We start from the raw sequence: 10127 nt of genomic DNA on the forward strand, positions 1-10127 counted from the left end.
TTGAAAGAGACAGGGACAGAGAGAAATATAACTAGAATATAGAACAAGAAACAGAAATAAAGATTAGAATGAGAAAAAAAGAAAAGAATAGAAAAGGTCAGATTCTATAGCCTAGTCCAGTTTCTGCTAAATATTTGATTATCGCTGCTGTCTGAATATAAGGTGTACTGAGTAGAGTGCTCAAAGAAATAGGTGCCTTAATGGCCCTCTGCATCTTTTCCCTTGCCTGAGAGTATTCTGTACATTGTAATAGAACATGCTCAACTCCCTCCCTTTCTCCACAGTATATACAGGCTCCTGTCTGATGTTTTCCTACAATATGCAACCCACTGTTCAAAGCCGTATGTCCAATTCTAAGCCTGGTGATCCATACCTCCTCTCTGCGTTTCAGTTCCCCACCCCACCTAACGCCAACCTTTTTCTGTAAACTGTACAAGTGTCTTCCTTTTCCTTCTTGATCCCACCGATCCTGCCACAGTGTATTTATGTTTTCTTTAAGTATAGCTTTCATTTCTGATCTGCTTAAAGGAATTTCCATTTCAACTTGTTCAGCACCAGTTGCTTCTTTTGCTAATTGGTCTGCCATTTCATTGCCCTGGATTCCTTTGTGGGCAGGAACCCAGAAGAACTGTACGTCTATTTCCTGTTGCGTCACTTTATATAGTATCTGATGTATTTCTTGCAAAAGATCAGGACGACTAGAAGACCTTCCACTAAGGATGCTATCTAGAGAAGACATTGAGTCTGAGCAAACAACAGCGTAACTTGGTTTTGCTTCTTCTACCCATTGCAGGGCTAAAATTATCGCTACCATTTCAGCAGAGAAAATTGAAAGAAAGTCTGATGTCCTTTTCTTGATCTGAGCTTTAAACTGAGGGACGTGTACTGCCACTCCCGTTTTTCCATCCTGGTCCCTTGAAGCGTCGGTATAAATTTGGACTGTATCTCCAAACCTCAAATCAATATATTGTTGAACTGTTTGATAAACACCTCCAGGTTTGACAATAACCTTAGCCTGCAAGTTGACTTGAGGGAAGCAATAAAACCAAGGGGGAATGACTGACCTAACAGAAGTCTTACATACTAGAATACCATCTAACCCCACCTGCTTCGCCTGCCGATTTCCCTCCCACCCAAAACTACGTACATCATATCCATATTCCCAACAGTCTGCCAAAATTCTCTTAGTGGGATGACTGTCATCATGTCCCTGAAGAGTAACCCAGTACATACTTGACAGTTGAAGCCTCCTGAGCTCCAGCGGCATTTCCCCCGTCTCCACCTGGAGTGCCGGGATGGAGGAGGTTTTGAAGGCACCACTGCACACGCGCAAGGCCCTAGCCTGCACCCTGTCCAGTTCCAGAAGGGTAGTCCTAGCCGCCGACCTGTACACAATACATCCATAGTCAAGAGCTGGTCTGATTAATGCAGTGTATATTCTCTTAAGAGAAGAGCCCGTGGCCCCCCAGTCACTTCCAGACAAACATTTCAGGATATTCACACTCTTTTTGCATTTATCAACTATCTTTTGTAAATGTGCCTTGAATGTGAGTTTCACGTCAAACCATACCCCTAAATATCTTGCGTTATCCACTTGTTTGAGTATCTGTCCATATAGTCTTAACTTCACATTAGGAATCACTCGTTTTTTGGTAAAACAGATGACTTGTGTTTTTTCCACAGACAGGCGGAAGCCCCATTCTTGGGACCATTTCTCCACCATACTTACCGCATCCTGCATCCTACGCTGTACGCCATCAACACTCTTACCCCTCACCCACAGGGCCCCATCATCAGCATAGAGGGCCCTATCAATCCTGTGATCTACCTTATTAAACACGTCATTAATCATAATGTTGAATAAAATAGGGCTACACACGCTCCCTTGAGGAGTCCCATTGTCAATACAATATGTTCCAGAATTGCTTGCGCCAACCCTCACTTCAATGGTCCTATTATTCAGAAAGTCTTTAATCCAGTTGTACATTTTCCCACCAATTCCCATTTTATTCAACTTCAACAAAAGACCCTCTTTCCATAACATATCATAGGCCTTCTCTATGTCGAACAGGACTGCCAGCACCATTTCCTTATTCACCTGAGCTTTCCTAATTTCATTTTCCAACACAACAATTGGGTCCATAGTCGTGCGCCCATTTCTAAAGCCACTTTGATGTGGAGAGAGAAGACCCCTCCTCTCAATCTCATGCACCAATCTCTTAGTCAACATCCTTTCCATTAACTTACACAAATTCGATGTCAAGGCTATTGGGAGGGAAAGTAATCTCATCGCCCCCTGCTGGCAACGTTCCAAGCCCCTGCAACAAATGAATGGGTTTTTTCTTTGAAAAATTACATCTCGGCCCTGCCGACGAAGTAGAAGTAGTGGCAGTCATATTATAGGCATGTTGGCCCGTTTTATCGAATCAGGTGGTAAAATGTTCGGTTTTTCACTGATCTGAACTGATTTTAATATTCTTTAAAAAGCTAATACAGAACTACACTGACTGGCATGTGTGACGTGTTTACTCCATGTAATTAGCATAGCCAAATTAGCATAGCCAAACATGAGCCAGAGAGGTGGTTACTCGTCACCACAGAAGCCATCATATCTACTAGAGAAGTTAAAACCAAACCAAAATGATCGCGTGTATATATGTTTAATAAGAAGACAATGTGGAACTCAAAGGATTACAAGAATGTGAAGATATGCGAAGAACTTGCGTTCATTCGCGTTCATTTGTTTCTCTGTGTTGTCAACGAGGCGCGAAGCACAGCATGCTGGGAGCTGTAGTCCGTTTCCGACCAGATTGGCACAATTTCTATTTTTCTTAAAAGGGCAAAAAATGACTTAAGATTTTCACATGTAGTAGTTCATCCTATTGTGTACGCTGAAAAATGTGTCTGGTGTTATAGTTCCTAGTCATATCTTTTTGGGATTTTTTTTAAAACTCGTCTATGGGAGTTTCAATAGGGTCGCCCTGGTGTTTGGAACGTAACCGCTAGGATCGCTGTTTTCCACTTTCCCTCCCAATTGGTCTATAACTCCTAGCTTCTGTTTTATCCTTCCCTGGTTTTGGTATAGGGACAATCACAGAATGTTTCCAACAAGAGGGTAGGCGGCCTTGTTCCCACACCTTATTATAGAGTTTAAGTATCACACTCTTAGACATATCAGACAATTGTTCAATCAGTTTATAACATACTCTATCCTTGCCTGGAGAGGTGTTTTTCGCACCATCAAGGGCTCTTTTCAGCTCAAACAGAGTAAAATCCTTATCAAGGGCACTATCACCAACTTCCTTCCTGCCAAATAGCACCTCATTATCTTGTATCACATTTCTCCTCCATACTTGTTCCTCAGCAGACAGGTTGCAGGAGCTATGTACTCTTACAAAGGTTTCAGCAAGTAATTCCGCTTTTTCAGTATTCGTTACCGCTTCAAACTCTCCATTCTTAAGAACTGGTAGAGAAAAGTCCCTCCTTATTCCACCCATCTTCCTAATCATGCCCCATACATCCTCTATCTTAGTGTCTGATCCAATAGTACCACAAAAATCCCTCCAATATCTCTTTTTGGTGTCTTTAATAGTCCTTCTAGCTTTAGACTGTGCTTGTTTGTATCCTATAAGATTTTCAAAAGAATGATTAGACTTAAGTTTCTTAAATGCTTTATTTCTATCCTTAACCGCCAATTTGCAATCCATCGTCCACCATGGTACCATTTTCTTTTGCCTGTGGCCATTAGACATACCTATGGCTTCCTCTGCAGCGTCACATAATTTGATTGTTATTGCCTCATTCAACTCTTCTACCTCGTCTTCACCATTTAACAATATCCCCATCAATTTGGCATCTGCGGTCATACTATATAAACCCCAGTTGGCCTCCCTCATATTCCATCTAGGATGCAAAGTATCCTCCAGATTTACACTATGATCTCTTATCTTGATCCAGATAGGGAAGTGATCACTTCCTAGGGAGCTCTTAATAACACCCCACTGAGCAGATCCTGCTATTTGTTCTGACACTATGGTGAGATCTATAGCTGATTCCACCCCACGCGCCACATCGAATCTCGTCCCCCTTCCGTCATTCATACACACCAAATTACAATCATCCATAAATTCCTCCAAAACCTGACCATTATCATCTGTTCGATTACCTCCCCATAATGTGTTATGGGCATTAAAATCCCCACATAAAATCTGTCTATTACACCCTCGCCTGAAAAAACCTTCAAGTAACTCTCTCGTAAGCTTCAAACATGGGTTATAAAAATTAACCACCTCAAACTTTGCATCCTCAGTCCACACTTCAGTCCCAATTACTTCCACTTCTGCATTCAAATTTAACATCTTATAACTAAGACCATGCTGAATAAACATAGCTACTCCCCCTCCTGTTCCCGCACCTCTGTCCTTACGTATAGCTGTGTATCCAATTATTCTAAAATCAAGTAACGGTTTCAGCCAGGTTTCCTGCACGCATATAATATGTGGTTTATCATGCTGTTTTTCAATAAAGCGCTTAAGCTCTTGACCATTTGCTATTAAGCTTCTGGCGTTCCACTGCAGTATGGACAATACCATCAAGTACCACCACCACATGACTGCTGACTGTCGTTCACCTTTGTTGTTAATAATTCATTGATCGCTTCAATTGTCAAATCTTCCATACCAAGATATTTCTTAGCTGCCCTCACGATTATACGAGTTTTCTGTGTCCTACTGTCGGTTGCTGCTGAGCAATTGATACATTCAACAATAAATGCCACAAATTTTCCTTTGTCAACAATCAGGGTATCCTCATTAACATTGTGTCTCGGGAGTTGTGGGCCTAGCAATGTTTGCGGAGAAGGCTGGGGGGCAGAAATCACTCGGGCGGCTGGCTTTGATCTGTTTACTTTCTTAATAGCGTCAGCATACGACAACTTTTCATTCGCTCTCACGTTTTGCACCTGCACAGCTTTTTTATGCGCCTCGCAGCCTTTGTAGGCAGCGCTATGTTCCCCCCCACAGTTACAGCACTTTATTTTAGCTCCCTCCTGACATTTCCCATATTCGTGTTCTCCCCCACACTTGGCGCAACGGGGACTAGCCCTGCATACTGCGGCAATGTGTCCAAATCGTTGGCATTTATAGCATCTAACTGGAGGGGGAACATACTGCCTAACACTGTAACTGACGTACCCAATCATTATTCTGTCTGGCAGTTCGTTTTCATCCATGACCAACATTACAGACAAACTGTCAGTTTTTTCTCCATTCCTAATGATAGGTAGACGTTTCACTTTAACAATTCGTGCGCCGGTAGCATTAGTTTTAATTTCATCTTCAGATATGTCAATCGAAACGCCCAAGATCACTCCCAGGACTTTACCTTTCTCTTCCCATACCTGTGGTTTAATCGCTTTCCCCAAAAACATCTTGCATTTCATAAGATTGTTTTGCTGCTCTTTGTCCCGACACACAATCATTAAATTACCATCCTTCAAAGGCCAAACTGCAAAAACTTGACCAACCAATTTATACACTTCTTCGCTGGCCTTTATGGGATTGACAGTACACGGGGTTTGGAATCTAAATACTACTTTCAATTGAGGTGGTGTACCTTCCTCATTGCCACTATTGACACTATCAGATTCAGACGCTCGTGTAGTGGAAAAGGTTCTTTTCTTTGACTTCCTCTGCTTGGGCAGCTGCCATCCACCTGTATCAGCTGGACTGTCATTAACCTGGCTCTGATCTTTTGTTTGCTCAGGTTCAATGCTTTGCTCCATTTCTTCCCCTCCTCCGTCTGCCATCCTACCTTTTGGGTTCACCTTACTTTCTAAGCCTGGATCACACCTCAACCCCAACGCCAAGGCAGCCTCTCTCGCTCCACTGCAATCCATCCACTTTGAAACGCCAAAGTTTCGCCATCCACCACATTCAAACAACGCGCCACCGACCGACCGACCGGAAACGAGTCCCTCGGAAGGAACGCTATTCGCTCATCCAGTTATTATACAGAAGCGAGAGAGAGAGAGGCGCTGTCGTAATATACTGTTTGATATTTTGAGATGGATACTTTGTTGTGGTCTGGTGGTTCAATTGAAGAGTTTGGTGGCCACACTGTAAAAAGAGAGACTGCAGTTCATTAATATTTAAGCATTTATGATAGAAAGATAAAACCCTGAAAAAATGGGTTTGTGCATTTTTGAATGGAATTGAGTAAAATTAATCATTTTCCAGCATAATTCACTACATTTTACACACTTTTGAGCAAATAAAATTTGCTCTGAATACCAGAGTATTTATTACTTGGTTTAAATGAATTAAGTCAATGATATGGTGTAGTAGATTTTACTAGAATCGTATCTTAAGAACTTTGATTTTATTCATTGAGAAGAAGCTGTTTCAATGACAACTGCATTTCCGGCGCAGCCAACAGAGGAGAAGTCGCTGCACATGGTCATGGACTGTTCACGTTTTGGACTTCTGTAAAGGTAATGAACTGGTTTCATTATTATTTTGTCAACATCTTAAGTTTGCAATTCGATGTAGGTGTACAGTCGAATATCATTCCGGTCTCTCGCGTAATACAACTACTTGGTCTATTTGTAGGTAGGCATGCTGTCCAAAGCAACAACAATTCCCATTTTTAGCCGTGTGTTCAGTTCTAGACAAGTTCAAGAGCTCGTTTGAAGCTAGAAACGAAAATTTGTGTGAATTACATTAAGTTTCTCTGCTTTTCATCGCCAGTGCCTCTTTTTGATTAGGCTAACTGCACAGTTACGTAACTTTTTAGTCCAGTGTAGCAGGCTAGGTACATTAATCTGCAAAGACTTTTTTTTCTATCGAACTCGCTTTCACTGAACAGCTCGTGTCGGAAAGGCCGGGGTTTTGTGCATGTGCCCTTGCCGTGTTTCTCATGAATTCATGATTCACGTGCACAGTGAGTGGCAGGTAGATTATTCATGTTCCTGGGCACGAGTTGGTAAGTCCTTTAGTTGACTCTATGCCGCTTGCTGTTTAAGTCCTGCTGAAGTTTCCTTTATCCTATGTGCATAAATGACCAAATTGTAAGTAATCCTGACGAAATATTGAATATCTAGCCTTGTTTTCCTGTGTATGTGATGTGTGAGATGAAAGATAGAAGTTTTAGAGATCGTTTTTTGTCTACTCATTTCCAGCTAAGTTACCTTGAGTTTAGCTTGACTTTACTGCAGATTTACGGTGCTATTTGCTTCCTATGTATGCGTGGAGTCATTTCGAGTGCAGTGTGTCATAAATCAGCCCTTTATTAGACAGTGTAGGCTTATAATCTTGATGCAGAAGTTCGTTGGATTTTGTATACATTTAAAGTGAAGATGCTGGAACTTCCCATAACTGTCAGCAACCTGTTTTACCGCTAGTTGCCTATAGATGGCGATCTTCCTCCATATTTGCCATGTGTCCTGTATCTCTGAGTTAGTGCACCAGTATAGTTTTAACTGGAAGATATTTTCCTGTCCCCCTTTTTCCTTGTAGACCACACACACACACACACACACACACATGCCTTTGTTACCTTCATAATGTAAATAATTGGAAACCTACTGAAGAATATTTTATTTGGAATTGCATTCAATTGTACCCTGGTGCTTTGCTGTGCTGCATTCATTGTATTACCTTATATTGAAGAAAAGGCCAGTGAATTCCTTTTATTCCACATGTCCATACACCAAGGAGACGCGCACGTATTTTCCAATTTTCCTAATACAGTCCACCCATTAGTTACTGAGCTATGCCCGTTGTAATAGCTCGTGCCTAGCTGGATCGATGCCGCGTGAAGAGCGGACATGCTTTGTTTTGTCAGCGAACACACATGGTGGTGGTCAGCTAATGTCTCTAGATTCAGCTCTCAGTCAGATGGAGTAGCAGCAGCTATCACTGTAGACCAAACAAGAACATTGCTTGTGTGGTTGTGCATCAAAGGAAAACGTTAAATGCAAAATTCCAAATCGCATAGGCATGAACCCATTGAACTGTGCATACAAAATGTTAATGTGTAGAGTAAAATGGTGCAGGTTAAGGGCATTAAAGATCCATTTTGCCAAATTAATTGAACAGGCTAATGGCTAAAACGGAATAAAAAAAGGTTTTTGAAGGTTGAATTTGTGTTGAAATAATGTTCAGATTATCCTCATGCACTTAGTACACTATCACAGAGTAATTTAATCATCTGATGCATGTCCTTATCTTGTCCCCTCCCCCTTCTCCCTTCTTTTTCTAGCTGTTCGTGCAAGAGCATTTTTAAGTGAACTTGGTGCACGCATCACAGGGACCCAAGTGGTTGAACAGCACAGAAAACAGTGAGTTTTGAGTACAAAATGTAAAATTCAAATTTTTGTGCAGAGTAAAGGTGTGAAAGCCCCATATTTAAAAAAAAGGCTTCACCTATCTGCAGACGGGCTGAACTTGGGCTGGGCATTAGCTTGGCATTAGCTTAGCGTGATGGAAGCCCAAGACAACATTTTTTGGAGATATTAACACATTAAAGGCTGACTTAAAGGGCAAAATGACTTATTTTGAGGCATTGCTTAAAACGGTAGTTTCATGTTTTGATATGTCTGTGATGGTATGTTATAGAGCTTGTCTCTTTCTAACCCATGCACAATTTATTATAGGATATTCTGGTGCCTTTTGAAATGGCTTAATGCAAAACTATGGTTTTGAACTGTTTATGTGTTTCATGTTTTAATGATGTTCACTTACTGCCCTCATATGTCTAGATAATACAAGGTGTGGACCTAAGATCTGATGTGTGGGTCTCTCTTGTGTTTTCTTCTTTCTCTAGTTGTTTGAGCAGTGAAAGTGTGATTCAAAGCAGATGATTTTAACAGCACCACGAGACAAACAGTTCAGCGGCACAGAGAACAGTAAGTTGTGCATTCAAAGTGTCAATGTAGATATTAAGATGATACAAAGTAAGGGCATTGAAGGACCATGGTGCAGTTGAATTGAATGGGCAAATGTAAAAATGAAGGTTGAAATGTTCATTTGTTTTCTACATGTGATTAAAAATGCAATGTTAAGGTCTCATATCTGATGCATGGGTATGTGTATCCTTTTCTTTCTCTAGGTGTTCATGCAAGATCCTTTGTAAGTGAACTTGGCGCACGTGGCATTCAACACAGCTGAGTGGGATACCAAGCATAAAACGGCACAGAAAATAGTGAGTTTTGTTTCCAAAATTTTAAATTAAAAAAGATAAAGGAGTAAAGTTTTATTTTTATTTTTTTCCTAATATGCCAACTCCCGGCCTCCATTGCTCCCTTGCTCTCTCTTTCTCTCACTTTCTCCAATATGCAACCTTTCTTCCTTCACTTGTGCTTGTGGCCTCGCCCCGCCTCCTGGCCCCTCCGTGGTTACTCTCACTCACTCTTTGTCTCTGTATGTCTGTCTCACACCACACTAGAGTATAGATTCTTTGCCCGAGCCCGAGCCCGAAGCGGCCCGACCCGACCCATGGGCCGGGTCGGTCCGGTATTTTCCATCACTATCCTCGGGTCGGATCGGACCGGGCCCCAGGAGTGATCAAGCTTCTTCTTCTTCTTTTTTTTAACTATTAGCTAAGGGCCTTAATGGCACGGACAACATTATGTTGGATAATGATTAGACAAAATATTCTACACAACATTCTTTGTGTGAAGCCTACAAAGTTGCAGAAGTCAAACTACGAAATTGCAAAAGGCAACATGCGCAGTTTTCTTCCACTGGCAAGCGTAATACTGCTGTGCTGAATTGACTGGCGCGCGCGTGTGTGTGTGTCAAGGCTTGCCGGGCGCCAGGGCGCCTATAATCGACTTTGGCGAATGACAAACTGAATCTCATATGCATTTGGCCATGATTTTTAAAATAATTTAGTCTGAGATTTCGCTGTGGTCTTGAAAGCCTCCAGGCACTCACGTGTCTCCCGTGTCAGAACTCTGTCGATGCTCCTCCTCCACTTGCGTCTGACTTAAAATACCACTGACAATTCTCCGGTTCAAATAAGTTAACCATCAACTGACAAGCGACGCAAGATCTATATTTTGCTATGCCTTTACAATCCAGTATAGTGGTCATCATCAAAATGACCAAGGACAGATGTACGACATG

General features: G+C 41.7%; 1 long non-coding RNA gene across 1 annotated transcript; it reads left to right on the plus strand.

Annotated features, from left to right (window-relative positions):
• The first annotated feature begins 7363 nt into the window (after positions 1 to 7363).
• LOC134454941 (uncharacterized) lies at positions 7364 to 9275 on the plus strand. Its single transcript, XR_010035937.1, has 3 exons — positions 7364 to 8338; positions 8824 to 8905; positions 9109 to 9275. It is a non-coding gene; the product is annotated as an uncharacterized LOC134454941 (long non-coding RNA).
• The last annotated feature ends 852 nt before the right edge of the window (positions 9276 to 10127 follow it).

This window comes from Engraulis encrasicolus, chromosome 9 (assembly GCF_034702125.1).
Source record: "Engraulis encrasicolus isolate BLACKSEA-1 chromosome 9, IST_EnEncr_1.0, whole genome shotgun sequence".
NCBI classification, from domain to species: Eukaryota; Metazoa; Chordata; class Actinopteri; order Clupeiformes; family Engraulidae; genus Engraulis; species Engraulis encrasicolus.